The 18,258-nt window shown below is 36.3% G+C and overlaps 1 protein-coding gene across 8 annotated transcripts in view; it reads right to left on the bottom strand.

Moving 5' to 3' along the window:
* Window positions 1-18,258, bottom strand: part of LOC147374431 (platelet glycoprotein 4) — a 381,790-nt gene that overhangs the window by 90,474 nt on the left and 273,058 nt on the right. For 5 of the 8 annotated variants that reach the window (XM_086398522.1, XM_086398517.1, XM_086398523.1 and 2 more), the window contains exon 1: window positions 601-657. The exons of the other annotated variants lie outside the window; for them this stretch is intronic. The gene's annotated coding sequence lies outside the window, so the exon portion shown is untranslated. Of the gene's footprint in view, window positions 1-600; window positions 658-18,258 lie in introns of those variants that run through there. 8 annotated transcript variants of the gene reach the window in all.

Genomic DNA, 18,258 nt, shown 5'->3' with positions numbered 1-18,258 from the left:
TGTTAAGAGGATTGAGTCTTTTAGATTATTTCTTAAATATACTTGTCAGTCTTGACAAAACACCAAAAAACATTTTTAGGTCCCATGAACAAAGGTCATTCAAATTCTAATCTCATTAAAACATGTTTTTTCAACTTGTAAGCAGAAAATTGAATTTGAGAGCATCCTTTTCAAAAGAGTAACATTTTTAAAACAAGGCACACAAAAGTTTAAATAAAATAAGAAATCAGTTTAGAACAGGACATGACAGATCAACTTAAGAATCTTAAGGAAGAAAAAGTTCCACCAAAATTGTACTTTTAAAAATACTTAAAGTTTTCTGATACTTTGAAAATAAAAGATATGAGAATGTATAAATGGAAATTTCATAGGATCAGTTGAGAGACTAGTGGAAATGAAAATTTTGTCTTAAAAGTCTATCCATTTAGTTAAAAGCTTATAACTCTGTTGAAACAATATCATAAACTAAATTATTACACCAGTTAGTATTTAGCTTCTTAAGGAGTTTGAAATAACAAGTATTAATGTTTACTTGATCATAGTCCATCAACTACAAAGACATTTATAGCCACACCCCTACACAAAAATAATTGTGCTCACCAACTTTTAGAGAAGCTTGCTTGCCCAGATGTAGGATCTTAAAACTGGCTTCAGAGTGACTGTTGTAGGAGGAGATGCAGAAAATAAACACATGATTTCCACAGCTGAGAACTCAGAAATGAGGCTCAGGGTGTTGACCATTCGTCTGTCGTTAAGGTTTTCCTGACATGTGAAGCCATTGACATCCTGAGACTTCCAGCACTTCAGATGCCTAAACCAAGATAAATATAGATCCCTGACACCTGAGCCAGATGAAGTGAACTGTTAACTTGAAAAATCTTGCTCATTTCAGCCCTCCATTGAGGAAAATAAAACCTTTAATCCTTTTCCTGTTAAAACCTGTTACGCCTTAACAGATAATTCCTTTGCTTATGAAGCACAGGAATTCAGATCAATCATACACAATCAATCTGCTTCTGTCTATTTGTTGTCATAGTATAGATACAGGTTTGAATTTCTCTTGCTTGATTAAGTTGAAAGAAAACAGTAATGATTATTAAATATTTATTTACAAACTTTTGTCAGGAAGTTTTCCAAGTGAGTCACTGAAATGTAAATATGTATTTGGTAAACTTTCTAGTATGTTTTTCTCGTACATGGTTTAAGTAGTAATGTGGTCCTTTTTGGTTTGCCTCATTTAATGATGTGGAAAGTGTCACGCACTGCCAAGGTACTCTGGCTTAAATTAATCTTTTGGTATAGTTGTATCACATGATAGATTTAAATCGAATTGTGCTTAGTACTGTTGTTAAGCATAAGAATAAGGATCTACCCTCAGTCTGATGAAAGATGTTACTCTGAAGCTATAATTGCAAAATTTCTAACAATAAGTCCCTTCCTGGGATTCATATTATTTATTAAGAATCTATAATACTATATCAAAACAAAGTGGATAAAGAAATTAGAAAAGTCATGCTGCTTTCCTGAGATTTTGAGGTATTAATTATTTTCAGTTAATACAGTCTTTACAGAATGGCACTCGAGAAAAACGATGGCTTTTGGAGTTACCACTTTCTAAATGAAGCTGAACTATAACCAGTATTACCTATCATTCCAGGCAGGAGAGTGACTTTTTTCAAATGGCCAAAACTAGTATTTTAATATCTAGTATTTTATTTAGTAGATGCTGTGCACTGAGCACTGTCTACCTTCTTGGCACTTTGCTAAGTACATATCATATACTCTCATTCTCTTTTCTTAACCCTGAAACATCCTTTCAAATCTAGTTAATATTTTTAGGTCCAAATATTTACAGGAAAGAAAGCAGACTCAAGAGGATAAATACTGACAATGGACATGTGGCTAATAAGTGGTTCATATGAGAGTCTAACACCCAATTTTGACTGAAAGCGTGTTTCTTTCCCACCCTAAAATATAGTTAGAGGTTAAAAATGTTTCATCCACACATTATCTGTGTCAAAGTAATCAACCTATAAGTAATTCCAAAACTGTTTTAATTTATTGCAAACAATGTTAGGGAAAGTACAGAAGTGGTCCCTGTGGAGTATTGCTATGACACTAGAAAGTCTCCCCAGAAGCATTGTCCTTAACACAAGGAAAAGATAGACAATCTGTAAGTACAACACAATCCTAGCCAGAGATAGCTCTCATCTCTTGCATTTACTTTTTTTTGAATTGTCCTATCAGTTTGTGTAAGCAAAGTTTGACCTACCAGAGCCTGGAGGGCCAGTCCAATGGCCGCTTCTCAGCCATTAATATCATGTTTGGCAGTCTGAGGTGGATACCTAGCACAAAGAAGTGACATCCAGGTGACACAGAGTCACCTGGCAAGGTCAGGTGGTCAATACCAGAGAGATTTGGCAGGGGAAGGTCAGATTCTTATCTATCGTAGAAGGTGACACATTTCTTTATAGAAAAAAAGGTTCTATGTGTATAAAATGCTTTTCTTTTACTTAAACTAAGAATCTGTTAAACAAAATGTTTTATCAAAGAAGTCAGAAGACAAACTACAAATTGAGTGAACTCAGGATCACATATGTCTTCTATGAATCACAATAAGTATCAGAGAATGCCCACACCCTAAGCACCCGTTATCTTTGAATATGGATTCAGTTCAGTTCAGTTCAGTCGCTCAGTCGTGTCCGACTCTTTGCGACCCCATGAATCGCAGCACACCAGGCCTCCTTGTCCATCACCAACTCCCAGAGTTCACTCAGACTCACGTCCATCGAGTCAAGTGATGCCATCCAGCCATCTCATCCTCTGTCGTCCCCTTCTCCTCCTGCCCCCAATCCCTCCCAGCATCAGAGTCTTTTCCAATGAGTCAACTCTTTGCATGAGGTGGCCAAAGTGCTGGAGTTTCAGCTTTAGCATCAGTCCTTCCAAAGAAATCCCAGGGCTGATCTCCTAGGCCTTTTAAATAAGAATAGGGAATGTGGAATATCCTTTCTATGAATTATATATTCATTATCACTGAATTTTTCACTCCCTGGTGACACTGACTTCTGAAGGGTGAATGTTGAGGGAGAGGGAAGATAGTGATGGACTGAGGTACAAGTTATTAGGCTCTGAGGTAACTCAGACAAGACCTCTGACCCTCTTCAACCAGAGCATTTTCATTCTTAAGCAGTTATCTTCAGAATTAAATATTTCATCACAGGATATTACTTAAACCTAGGACTTTTTCACCCCAAACTGTTGCCTTTTAAGTATTAAACTAGGCAAAATCAAAACCTCTCCTGGATTTTGTTGCACAAGTGCCATAAACTGTAAGGAATTAAAGTTGAACCAACAACCCAGCCACTAACAGCAGCTGTTGCCAGCTGTTAATAGCATGTTCTTCACAAGACATTATTGTGAAATGTCCAATTTCTGTGTGAAAATGTTTTTCTCAGAACAGCAGTCAAATTAATCTGCCCATATGCATCACCGTCACGGATACAGTGGCAGAAGTAGTCACACTCGTATTTCTGTCCTTCCCAGTTTCTATCCCACCCCTCAAATCCTATTTTCCTGATGCCCTCAGAGGGTCATCTTTTCAGATCCCTCTTCTCTACCTGACCAGCACCATCTAAGGTGCTCCATCAAGTATTATTAGCAGCACTGACTAGAAGTCACCCTTCTTAGCACTTCACCCTTAAGTACTATGTCCTGCTGAATAGGTTTAGGCCTTTTCAATTAATAATATGATGCGTTTTTAAAAATCCCCTTCAGAAAAATTCGAATTTTAAATCAAAGATTCGCCCCTTTGTTTATATTCCTATTCACTGTATAAGTGTTAACAGTAATCTGTGCTTGAATCCTTGACTCTGTAACATAACAGGGAAGGAACAGTTTGTGGCCTTATCAGGAAATGTTGGCTTAAACCTCTGTACGCACTTGAAAACAATGAGAATATTCACCAAGATACTTAAACATGTGAACCTTACTAAATTTGGGGGAAAGCACATTTGAAAAACATCCTTGAATTATTATCAGCTTGCTTAACGTGTATATTCAGTATTTGAAAGACATTTTGGGGACTAATTTGTCATCGATTCCAGTAACACACCCTTCTTTCCAGGCTTTTTTATTTGTCTGTTTTCCCGTGTTAGTGTGGAATAAATAATTTCACTCAGACATTCTTCATAAGGAGCATTTTCCTACAGGAAAGCTGGGGACAAGTCAATAATAATCTTCTCTGCTTAACTTGCTCTCCTCAAATCTATAAATGTGTGAAATGCCTTTATTCCAAACATCAGCTTGAGGTAAAGATTTTACCACCATTTCCTCACAAAGTTGACTTCAGAGGTGAGTGCTGGCTGTGTTTGTTATTCAAAAGTAATGAGGATTGATGGAAATCTCTACTACTAAAAATAATCTAACGGAGCAGTGCTCTTAAGTCTTGGAAGCCTAAAATTATTGCTCACCTGTGTATTTATTTTGCTTTCTGCCTTCCAGAGTCATCCTCATTAGTTGTAAAAGCCTTATCGATAATTTGCAACCAAATATTATAGCTCCAAAGCAATATTCTTTCCTTTTAAGGTTGATGGGTTTTCGTTTAATCTCTTATCCATCCAATAGCAGGACCCACTGAAATGTGTTTTGGTATTGTGTATGGTATTCTGCTACTCCTGTGGGGAAAATGGTGAATAAAAGGTCAAAGCTGTGCTCTCAATGTCTTCTTATTTTGTGAAGGGAGACAAGCACTATTTAATAAATCATATTATAATGAAGTAGGATAAATAATGAAGGAAAGTTTTATTGTGATAAGCTAGGCTGAAAGGTCAGAGACGTTTCCCTAATATACATATGCATTTAAATCTATAGATAGTGTGCATATATATATGTATACACACACACATTGTATGTATTTATATTAACATATTTATGTATATATATAAATGCATATGGGTATACATCTATATAATGTATGCATTTGTTTATATGCATATGTAGGTATAAATGGATATATGCAGATTTTGTTTATGTATATGTGTGTTGGTCGCTCAGTCATATCTGACTCTTAGCAACCCCAAGGGCTGAGCCCTCTGTCCATGGAATTCAGTCCATGCAAGGCCCGTTTGTCCTTGAAATTCTCCAGGCAAGAATACTGGAGTGGATAGTCACTGCCTTTTCCTAGGGATCTGCCCAACCCAGGAATTGAAACTGGGTCTCCTGCATTGCAGGCAGATTCTTTACCATCTGAGCCAACACGAAAGCCTTGATCACAAACTGTGATCAATGAGGATAAATTTTAAAGGTATTTACACTATGATAAGGTAAGAGGTCCCATCACTTCATGGGAAATAGATGGGGAAACAGTGGAAACAGTGTCAGACTTTATTTTTTTGGGCTCCAAAATCACTGCAGATGGTGACTGCAGCCATGAAATTAAAAGACGTTTAATTCTTAGAAGGAAAGTTATGACCAACCTAGATAGCATATTGAAAAGCAGAGACATTACTTTGCCAACAAAGGTCAGTCTAGTCAAGGCTATGGTTTTCCCAGTGGTCATGTATGGATGTGAAAGTTGGACTGTGAAGAAAGCTGAGCACCAAAGAATTGATGCTTTTGAACTGTGGTGTTGGAGAAGACTCTTGAGAGTCCCTTGGACTGCAAGGAGATCCAACCAGTCCATTCTAAAGGAGATCAGTCCTGGGTGTTCTTTGGAAGGACTGATGCTAAAGCTGAAACTCCAGTACTTTGGCCACCTCATGCAAAGAGTTGATTCATTGGAAAAGACTCTGATGCTGGGAGGGATTGGGGGCAGGAGGAGAAGGGGACAACAGAGGATGAGATGGCTGGATGGCATCACCGATTCGATGGACATGAATTTGGGTGAACTCCAGGAGTTGGTGATGGACAAGGAGGCCTGGCGTGCTGTGATTCATGGGGCCGCAAAGAGTCAAACACAACTGAGTGACTGAACTGAACTGAAGGTGAGAGGTCAGAGAGTTTTCCCTAAAATTTTTGTATGTACTCTTCCCTATATAATATGTATATTATCAAGATGTCTTAAAATAGTACCTGTCTGCCTTCACTAAACAGTAAGATTCTTGAGAGTGCTTTGTTTACCATTTAGTTCTACTACACCTAAATATATATGTACATATATGTATGTATATATATACATATAATATAGAGCACACACAAATACCTAAAAATGAATTGCTTTTAATTGGCAAAGAATTAAGAAAGCATTCAAAGGTAAGGATCCACCACTATAAGGAAGTGGCACGGACAGGAAGGAGCACAGTGGAAGCCCACTGTGACTGGATGAGAGAGGTTAAGGAAGAGTAATATGAGAAGACAGAAGGGTTGGGGGAGACTGGAGTGTTACAGGGATTTGTAGCGATTTATCCTAAGAACAATGGGAAGCCTTTGAAAAATTTTAATCAAGAGAGACACATAGGTGAATCTGAATTATATTTAAGAACAAGCTCTCTGATAGTTTCATTATTAATGGATTAAAGAGAGATAAGGATAGATGTGGGGAAACCAGCAAGGCAATTAATAGTGACTTTAATGATAAGATCCTAAAATGGATGGTAAATGGAGGAAAAAACATGGTTTTGTAAAATGTGTAGGTAAAATCAACAGATTTTGGTGGTGGTTGTATATGAGGAAAAGGGAAGAAGAATAATTGAGAAACTATTTAAACTGAAGCTGTCTAGGAATTATTCTACCCCCTAACATGAACATTTATTTTTCAGATAACATATGAGAACACATCTAGCTCAATGATTGGCATATTTCAGCTGGTGCTGGAAAATTTCTTGAATAACAGATTATATAAATGGATGAGTGACAGTGAAGTTGGGTAGAATGTTAATAGGAGTGAATGCTTGTTGCAATGTATCTTCTTTTGTTTGGGTCATCATACAGAGTTTCCACAAGGCTGTGGCAAGGAGAGTCACAACACACTAAGTGATACCTTAAGAGACTAGAAATACAGGGAAATGATGAATTTTCATGCAGACAGGTCCAAAGAAAAATGAATGAACCTAGTATTAAAAGGAAAAATTTTTCAGTGACTTAGAAATTGTTCAAGTGTCTCGCACACATCTGGCTCTGTGTATAGAAGCTTGTAATCTAATGGAAATTTTAGTCCCCCTGGACCAAGAGCAAATAATATCCACAGGACATGAAGTCCTTCTAGCACAACAAAACAACAGGCTAGTAGCCAATTATGGTAGCAGCCAAGCAGATGTCTCACTGGTTTTTAAATAAGGCACAGCTTTGTTATAATTATTACCTAACATGTTGTAGCATTATCTGTTTATGAAATTTTGTTTTGATGTTATCACATGATAATTAGCTAATAATCAGATAATTCTTATGTACTTTCTTGATGAATGATTGTACAAAACAGTATTTAGTGTCTTGTAGCTCTGTTTTCTTTAGGATAGGGGAAGATTAAGCAGGATGATACTGAGGCTAATCAAAATGTTCTAACAAAGCTCTAGAACCAAAGTGTCCAGACTTTAGATCATACTTCAAATAGGATTCCTCTGTGCATACATTTTTCATGTAAAGATCAAATATCCATCTTCTTGATTGTCCTTTCCCTGTCCGTCTTTGTGTCTCTCTTGCTCTATCTGCGTTCTAAATATAGGAGTCCTCTATATTCCTGTCCTGTCCATTCTTTTTTCTTCCTGTCTTCTCTTTCTTGGCAATATATGCTACTGTCTGGGCTCAATTTATCACTTTTGCACAGTTAATCCCCAAATCTATTTTTTACCCCTAAATTCTACCCTAATGATAAATTTACTTAGCATTTTTGAGAATTCTCTATACCCTAGTAACATATATTAACTCATTTAATTTTTTTTAACTCTGGATATAAAACTAACATTTACCATTTTACAAGTTTAAATGAATGTTTAGTAAAATTAAGTAACTTAAGTCACAGTGACAATGCTCTGAGTAGCCAGATTTGGACTCAGATGACTCCAGATTTGGGCTCAGATGATTTGGGTCCAGATGGCTTAAGGCCCTTAAACACTGTGCTGTGACTGACTCACTGTGATATAACTGTTGATCAACCTTCCGTGGACATGTCTACCCTGCTGCCTTAACACACCTCCCCTTCCCTATCTTTACATCTCTACCTCCTGCCACCCAGGATGAAACTGGTCCCCTTACACTGAATCATCTTCAAATTCCTAACAACTCTAATTTCATCATGGATTTTCCATTTGTTTCCCATGTTTTGTTTTCACTGCCTCTACTTAAGTCAGATTTCCATCACCACCTACCTTTAATCATTGCCATGGTCCCCTAATTGGTTTTCCGGCATGCAGAATTACTCCCCTCTCATTTATGCTTCCCACTAATTTTAGGGTAAGCTTTCTAAAACACAAATTTGATTTTATGGTTTATTTATTTAAAATAAAACATTAATAGTACCCATTTCCATTAACAGTACAGAATGGACTTTAAACTCCTCAGACCAGCACTGAAGATTTTTAACTATTATTTCTGTTCCTGCATGAAGTCTATTCTTCAATAAAATGGTCTCTGCATTTTTATCTTGCATTTTACACTGCTTTAAATATTTCCTCTATCTATAATTTTCAATTGTCTATATAAATGCCACTCTCCAAATTCAATGATCCTTAGTGTGGTGTGTACACTGAAAACTCTAAAAAATATATTCGTCTTCATCCTAGACTATTTAATTGAAATTAATGAATACTTTCATGTTTAAAAATTACTGTTAGTGCTACTATTGGTCTATGTGGTTAATTTGTACAAATGAAAGGAACTGCTTGTTCAAAATACTGTGATGTACTTTACCAGAAAATTGTCATTATATATCTGTGTATATTTTATATTACATTATATATAATATTATCAAATATACAATGTGAATGACATTTATTGTCATTGTTTATTGTACAAGTATTACCATATTGTTTATTGTACAAGTATTACCATATTCAGCAGTGGTCTTCCTTTAAGATTCAATGAACAAATCTCTCTTCTCTCTGTGGTTTATTCAATTCTCCTTTAGCCAACAAAACCTCTTTCTAAACTGACCTCCCATATTATTATATATGATTTACTTCCCTGTAAATTTAAATCTTGTTTTATCAAACTTAGTATATATATTTGGAGAAGGCAATGGCACCCCACTCCAGTACTCTTGCCTGGAATATCCCATGGACGGAGGAGCCTGGAAGGTTCCGGTCCATGGGGTCGCTGATGGTCGGACATGACTGAGCGACTTCACTTTCACATTTCACTTTTCTGCCTTGGAGAAGGAAATGGCAACCCACTCCAGTGTTCTTGCCTGGAGAATCCCAGGGACGGGGGAGCCTGGTGGGCTGCCATCTATGGGGTCGCACAGAGTCGGACACGACTGAAGCAACTTAGCAGCAGCAGCAGTATATATATTTAATCTCTGATTGAATTCAGGGTTTATTCATTTAATCTAGTCCACTGTTTCTATATACTAACCAATCATTTAATAAATGGATTTCATATGAATCATAGTTTAGAAAGAAAGATCTCTGATATACAGATTTGGTAGTTTTATTGATTTATTTCATTATATCTATTTCTAGAAGGTACTTAAAGCAACAATACACAACAGAAAATGAGTGAAGTTGTGAAACTAACAACGAGAAAAAATAAAGGAGGGGAGATGAATTTGGCCTAAAACCTTAGCTGAAGAACATCGGGTCACTCAAACCAAGCCCAAGCTTGGTGTCTCCCGGCAGCCACAACCACAAGGGAACTGTGATGTGTTTTAAAACACTCATCATAAATGAAAACTTAGCAGTCCTTCAGCAGGCATCGGATTTCTTCATGAACCAAATCTTAAGATAACTTTATTTCTGGATCTTTAAAAGAGATAGACATTAAAATGAACAGTGTCTTCAAAGAGTTCTAACAACTGGTTCAGAAGTAGAAAACAGTCTTTAAATATGGGGAATCTAAAAAACCTCATCCGGTTAGCGGTTAATCTCTCCTCTCTCTTTAACTCTTACTGTGTTGTAGTTCATTCACTCTGTTCGTACTATACTGGCCCTCCTGGAACATGCCAGACTACATCCTACCTCTGGACTTTCCCTTGACCTCAAACCCTCTTCTCCCAGGTATTTTTGTGCAGGTTCTGCTCCCCTCTTTATTCAGCTTCTCTGCTCAAATATTCTCTCTAGGGCCCAATGTATTTAAGAAACAATCTCTCTTCATATTCTATCTTCTAACTCCACACTACTGCATTTATTATGCTACCTTATTTTATCATATATTTGTTTGGTATTTTTTAAATCTTTAACATACACCATATGAAGATGTAAAGTCCTTGGGGCCAGGGAATTTTCACTCTCCTGTTCACTTCTATATTCCACATTGCTAAGAAGAGTACCCAACACACAGAAAGCATGCCAGAAATATTTGTGGGCTAGCTGAATATACTATTTTTATATATTTATTTATGGCATTAACCTGCAACTAAAATGTTTAAGGGAGCTTCCCTGGTGGCTCAGTGGTAGAGAATCCACCTGCCAAGCAGGCAGGAGATGCAGGTTTGATCCCTGGTCAGGAAGAGCCCCTGGAGAAAGAAATGGCAACCTGTTCTAGTATTCTTGCCTGGGAAATCCTATGAACAGAGGAGCCTGGCTGGCTACAGTCCATAGATGGGGGTTGCAAGAGTTGGACACGACTTAGCGACTGAAACAACAACAAAATGTTTAAGATTTAACATTCAACCCTTAATTCCATGAAAGAATTTCTGTGGGGAATGAAAAGTCTTAGTCTAAGAAATAGCTTTCTGGTTATTTGTTTTGATATAGGAAACAATGTGAATTAATGGAACAAAAAAATATACCAAAAGAATCCAAAAACCCTACCATATTGACATCCCATTTCACAACTCAGTGTGAAAGATGCAACTGAATTTGGATATATGAGGATTACACAGAGGAAAGCTGGGAAGAAATACTAACTTCTAAGATTTGTATCTTTCTCCTGAACATTTCAACACAGGTTGAAACCACATGTATACTACATACAGGCTGAAACTACACTCAAAGTAGAGCAAGTAGAGAATGGTATGAAAACTTTGCATAAGGACTACTGCATTGGTAGGTATGTTAGTGACACTATCATACCTATTATTTTTATAATTAACTTGTGCTCAAAGACTTTTGGTGGAATGTCTTTCTTAAGGGCCTATACCTAATAAGTGGCAGTTTTAAAAAATTCAAACCAAGTCTGTCTGGTTTTACAGTTAGTTTCTTCTCTAACAGATTTTGCTCACCCCTCCTCCTTTCAACTCATGTATTTATTCATCTACTGATTTATTTATACAACAAATTTCTGAGTGAATGTAAATATTAATTTATTGCATTCAGTTTAAAATTGTTTTTCATCAACTAACATTTCCAAAACTTTTGAAACCTGTGACCCATTTTAATAATTATGTACCTACAGCCTGTCATGTTAAAATTGTATTCATTTTTAATAATATGAGGTAGAGTCAGATTTCATACTATATTAGGAAATTATTAAGGATTGTGTATTCTTTAATATAGCCATATAGAAAAATAAATTTGATTTTTTTTCTACTAACAAGGAAATTTTACTTCCAGATAATTAATAAGAAGCTTAATTTGTTCATGAATAAATTAAAATTTTAATGTGTTGTGTTTCACTACTGTTAGGTAGGTAGAATAGGGAAAAGGAGTCCAAAATGGCGGTGGCGAAAAGACAAGGAAGGTCAAAGAAAGGTCCGACGACCAGAGTGAAAACTTCAGGCAGAACAAACAGCACTCCTGGCTAAGCCCAATTTGCATAGGGCAGGCCCAGGTGGAGGAAAAAACATATAAAAGGAGGAGCCAAAGCGCTTTCTTTCGGACTCTCTCCCGCGTGCGTGTGCTCTTTTCTTTCTCTCTCTCTCTCTCTCTCTTTCTCTCTCTCTTTCTTGCTCCCTCCCCACGCACTCCTCCACTCTCTTCTCTTCGAGTCTTGGATTCTCCTGCTATCTTCTAAATAAAATGGAGCTGTAACACTGATTTGCCTAAGAGCTGTAACACGGTTTGTCCAAGACCTGAGAGCTGTGATGCACCGAGGGCTTTAATGTCCGTTGCTCCAAATCTTTGTTGTGACGAGACAAAGAACCGAGGAACATACACTCGCGCGACACTACCAAATACATAGTGAACAGTGTTTTGAAAGTTAACAATTTCTCTATCAGCAAACATGGACAAAAAATCCTTTCCTTCACTGTTACTTGAATTTTGCATTTCACAATTTTAAACTATGTATTTTTTTTATATTTATAATGTTTAATTTCTTAATTATGGGAGAAGAAAGAAGGTTAGAGGCCACTTTTTAAAAACACTTCTCCATCAATAACACTATTTGCATGTGACTTGTTTTTGTACCTAACAAAAGATTAAATTTAATATATGTGACACTATATATTCTTTTTGGATACTGACCTTGAATTTCCAGATACAACTCTTTCTGCTTTATTGAAATGTAAAATACCTGAATGCAATTTTCAAATCTGATAAAGATGATCTTGGTGCAAATTTATACATATACAAGTTTCTTTACTTCTACTTTCACCTATGATTTTTAATACCCTTAATTCTCTCAATATCTTTAGTCAATGCTTTATAAAATAGTTCTAAAAATAAGAATAATGGTAGTATACAATTGAATAAAGCTTTTCCTGTAACTGGCAGTGTTCATCTTTGATAAATTGAATGCATATCATTTGATAGCCTTTAAGACTTCAAATGTTTTTTTTTCTCTTTTAAGCAGTTTTATTTCAAACTGATTTTTAAAGTTGAAATTGAAACACATATTTACTATTTTTATTGTTGTTAATCCTTGAAGATTTTAAATCAGTGGTTAGAAAAACTGCTTTATAGAAATAATGGCTAGTTATAAAATAATAAAATATGCATAAACAATTTGCTTTGAGATCTGAGAGAGAGATGAGGAAATGCAGAGGTAGCAGGTTATTAAGCTTTGAAAAATGAGTAGGATTTGAAAAAGTGGAAAAAGAGGAAAAAGGGCTTCTAGATAGAGCACACAATGTTAATAAAAATTCTGAGGCCCTTAAAGGTGTGGGATATGTACAGAAATAGAAAGGCAATCAATGTGCCTGAAGTTCTGCCAACTCAGCAAATAGGAAATAATTTTTAAATGGGGAAGAAAGAAAAGAAAGCCTGTATGTTTGCCGATCACAGAAATATCAATAGTTGAATGCTTGATTAAAATATGCATTCAGTAAGGACTGTGGTGATATGGAAGATTTATGAAATAGGCCAGCAGAATTTAATCTCTGCATTATCTTGTCTCATACTTTCCCTTTGCTTTGCTATTTTTTGTTTTGCTTTGCTATTTTTAACTCTCCTTACTTGCTTTGAAAATTTTAAGTATCTCAGGATAGTAATAACATAGAATGATATTCAAGACATCTGTACTACATGCCCTGATATTACTATTATTATTATCCTAAATTTTGCATCCCTGGTAGCTCAGATGGTAAAGTGTCTGCCTGCAATGCGGGAGACCCGGGTTCAATCCCTGGATTGGGAAGATCCCCTGGAGAAGGAAATGGCAACCCACTCCAGTACTCATGCCTGGAAAATTCCATGGATGAAGAAGCCTGGTGGGCTACAGTCCATGGGGTTGCAAAGAGTCGGACACAACTGAGCGACTTCCCACTCTCCATGAACTTCTATTTTCTTATTTATATATTGGCCTTCAATTGCCAAATTTCTGTTTTGTTGTTGTTGTTGTTGTTTTTACCTTAGAACTTGTCAACTACAAATTGGCACTTGCCCATCAACTACAAATGGACCCTTGCCAATAGCATTTGCCAGCAACTGAACAACAAGGGCATTTGCTATCTACCTGTGCTGCTGCAGCTGCTTTGACACTCCCAGAAGGGAATTCAGGGTGGAGAATGAGGCACTCTGTGCTCTAGGGAAACTGGTGGAATAGATCTTTAGATAGTTTGATGTTTTCAGGAACTGATTTCATGATCCCAATCCTTGCATCTCCTCTTATCTAGAAAAGCACTAAATCCCTTCGTGGTGACATCAGCTCCTTGAGACTGGCAGAACACCTTCTGTAAAACGAGTACTTGATTGCATTGAACTCCTCCTTCACCAAAGTCTTATATATTGACTTTTCCCCACTGCTTTGGAGGACTGTTTCAGCGCTATCTGAGGTGCTGTCTTCTGGGCTGCAGTCTTCATTTTGCCCCAAATAAAACTTAACTTTCAACTTTCATGTTGTCCATCTTTTTAGCGGACAAACTCTAAGCATATCAACTGATTATTCTTTGCCACCTCATTTTCTGGTATCACCTAGGTACATGTAAACAGCATTTTTATTTTAGTAAGTAGCTTATAACAATTTACTACTAGAGGAAGATAAGAGATAGCCATATCAAGTCCATGCACCTTATTACTGAGTTCAGATTATGTCACTGATCCTGTCCATGATTCAGCTGGCTCAGCATGTAGCCAGAAATCAGTCATAATTGTAAGTGTATAAGAAGGAGAAACAGTTGTCATAAACCCTAAAGATTTAATAACAATATTATATAAAAGGATGTTTTTATATTTTTGTGTGAGGTAAAGTTTAAATTCAGTTCAGTTCAGTTGCTCAGTCGTGTCCGACTCCTTTTCAAATTAACTGTTTAGTAATTGCATAACATATCACAATAGTCTATTTTATTAAAACAATAATGAAAACCTGTTTGCTTTCATTTATTATCTCATACATTATAAAAGTATGTTTGCTGATCATAATATCAAATTTTGGCACTTTAGTAATAAATTCCTGAAAGATGTGAGCTAACTTCGGTTTTAACTTTTGCCTTTTCATTTGTATGTAAGTTACCTAGATGACACTGATAACAGCTTTCTGTTTTTTATTTCATGTATCTCTGATGATGTTTTTATTTTACTTTTTTCCTAGAAGTTATGTGCTTTATTTTTGCTTTTTCAAGCACAATGGGTAGATTGACTAAATTACACACAGTACTCAAAGCAGACCACTCTCCACACTTGTTTATGCTGTTAAAATGGCATAATGCAGCAGTAATCATTCTGCCTGAATGGAGGCCAGGTCAAATTATATTTGAAAGTACACAGATACAAATGGGAAATTTTAAGGAACAGCTGTAGATTTACTACATGGCTGTTAGTTCAAAGAGATAAAATATAAAAACCAAAGCATAGAAGACTAACTGGGTCATTGTTTGAGCAATGGAAACTAAATGGAGCCACCCACAGATGTATGGGACTGGGGAAGCTTTTTGTTTTGTGATCCAACCAGTTTTATTAATGTATCCTTTCCACAATAGCTCATTCAGCTGTGCATCTGATGTAAATCAGTAGTATGTTCTTTAACCCCAGATCCCCTGCAACCAATCCTTGGGTGGCTTTTTGTTTTGAGACTCATCATGACTATGGACCTTGAGAATAGTTTTTCTTTAATGTTCTCCTCAGTATTTCAACAGCTAGCACAGAGAGTGGTGACACACCCAGTGGGGACCTATCCTGCATTTCTCAGTGAATGAAGACATCAGAAATTAAAAACTTTATGTGGTCTGCCAAGTGTAAGTGTCACAAACCTGCCAGTAAGTAGCTGCTGAGAAAATGCTGAACGTGCAGTAATGTAATTTATTTCCTTTTAAGTACCTTGCTCAGTCATGTCTGACTCTTTGTGACCTGTGGACTGTAGTTTGCCAGGCTCCTCTGTCCATGGGATTTCCCAGGCAAGAATACTGGAGTGGGTTGCCATTTCCTACTCCAGGGAATCTTCCCGACCCAGGGATCAAATCCATGTCTCTTGCATCTCCTGCACTGACAGTTTAAAATAATCTGATTTGTGTGTGGGTGGAGGTGGAGGGTTGTTGGAGGGTCTGAGGCCTTCATTGAGGACATAGGTTATTATTCCCAATGGAATTAAAAAAAAAAAAAAAGTCCAGTAGAAAGCAAAAAGAATTTTGCTAAGTCACTGTATCTAATTACTAGCATAGATTTAAATTTAGAATATGTGAGAAATTAGCCTATATTGCTGGCATCTGAACTCTGCTGCTCAGCTAAGACAGTCTGTGAAACTCAGTCCTATTTGCTCATTTCCAATCTGTGTTCATGATATTCTCTCATCCCACTCTGAAAACGTCTTTGACTTTAGCCTTAAACTTCATCACCTGATGCAGTGTACGTATAGGTGTTTTGCCTGGAATATTGAGCTCATCTTTTTCGTAGGATTTTTGCTTAGGCTCATGCCATCGGCAAATAGGGCTTTCTAGATTTTTGAGTGGGAAACTTTCAGTGAGCTCTTTAAGTGAAAGTCGCTCAGTCGTGTACAATTCTTTGCGACCCCATGGACTATACAGCCCAAGGAATTCTCTATGGCAGAATTCTAGAGTGGGTAGGCTTTCCCTTCTCTCGGTCTTCTCCCTTAACAGTCAGATGGTACTTCAAATGATCAGCCTGTGTACAGTTTGGTTTTAAAAATACAGTCTAGATAGATCCCTAAATTCATTTATCACCTATTAAAATGCATTTCAAAAGAGATATAAGTATTTAAAAACATTTTAAGAATTTGTTTACAACTGGTGTGTATGTCTATAAAGTTACTTGATGGCAAAACAAATCAGATCAGTTTCCTCTGAGTTGTGAATTGGCACTTATGTGTAAAAAGCAATATTTAACAACTGTTTCCCCATTGACATGATTCCTTAACATAGTTTCACTTAGACTTCAAAGACGTTAGCCTTCATCCCTAAAATACAGCATCTACTTAAAAATAAAAAAAAGATATTATCTTGTCATTTTTTTTCTTTTGGAAATGTTCTAAGTCTAGAAAGTTCTTAATAAATAATGTAGTTTTTTAGACAAAAACATTGTGTAACCACTTGCAATGAGATTTAGATAAAATATAAGACTCAAGCATTCAACACATTTGAAAATTAAATGACAACTCTATTGAGATTTATTGACATCTTCTGTAGGACACTTTTGAAAAGCTGGGCAGGGTGAGGGGCGGGGGGTGGGGGCGGTGGACAGAATATATACTCGTAAATGTTATTTTATTGTCAAAAAACCAAAAGTGCTTTCCATGTAATGGGAGCCCTTGACAATGAAACAGTTCTGAATCAGGAGGTTTGAGCATGTTTATAATGGGAATGTGACTCTCCCACTTGAAGATGTCTGAGCATAGGCCACTTACACTCTCTGATGGTTAATTTTATCAATTGTAAAACACAGCAGAAAGATGATAACTTATAGGACCTGAGGAATTTGGCTTTTATAGCAGCTAATATAATCCCGACTACATTTTGATGGTGCATATATTTGATCACATCTATCAAAATTTACATCAAAGAAGCATAGTGAATGACACTGTCCATAGTTTTTTTTCCCATTAAATGATATATTTAATATATATCATTTAAATATAAAGGATATATTTAATATATTCATTAAATATTAAGCTGTGAAAATAGTCATATCCTAAAAAAAAGTATTAAAAGTTATTAAAAGTGGTATTCACCTAAGAATACAAACTGGAATATTTCCCTATATTTTTTTTCCCTTCTACATTAAGATTACAGTTAAACAAGTTGTAAGACTGTTGTCTATTTTTTTCTTAGTCTCATCTGTTATAGCCATACACTCTGCTTATTTCTTCTTTTTTTTTCTTTCCTTTCCTTTTCCATCACACTTTTCTCTTAGAGCTTCCTTCCTTGTCCCTGAGACACTATTTCGAGCTTCTAGCTCAAGTACTCTATACTGCAATGTCTCTAAAATAACCTCATGGAAGGTGTATATTATAAGAGAAACAGTTCAGTTCAGTCACTCAGTCATGCCTGACTCTTTGCGACCCCATGGACTGCAGCATGCCAGGCCTCCCTGTCCATCACCAACAAAAATAACTAATACCAAATAACAGAAACAAGGGAAGCAAATAAGCCCTACCCAGATCTAGAGGAAACACCTGGCATCTAATGTTAGAGATATGTTAAAAAAGAAACCCAGACCTGTGAGATTTTAAATTTAACAATAATGATCACAGCCTAGGAATTTGTGAATTTAGCAGTAAGATTTCAAGGTCTGTTAATCAAGAGTTATATGGTATCACCCCTTCAAGGAAACTTATAAATCACTAGAGATTGATAGTCTTCCATATAAAAACTTAATTGCACACAAAGTTCTTAAAGCAGAG

The sequence above is a fragment of the Bos grunniens genome, chromosome 4, assembly GCF_055505025.1.
Source record: "Bos grunniens cultivar Pamir isolate PY7600 chromosome 4, Bosgru_T2T1.0, whole genome shotgun sequence".
NCBI lineage: Eukaryota > Metazoa > Chordata > Mammalia > Artiodactyla > Bovidae > Bos > Bos grunniens.
Note: the sequence above shows the minus strand (reverse complement) of the source record. Positions and strands in the feature narration are given on the sequence as shown.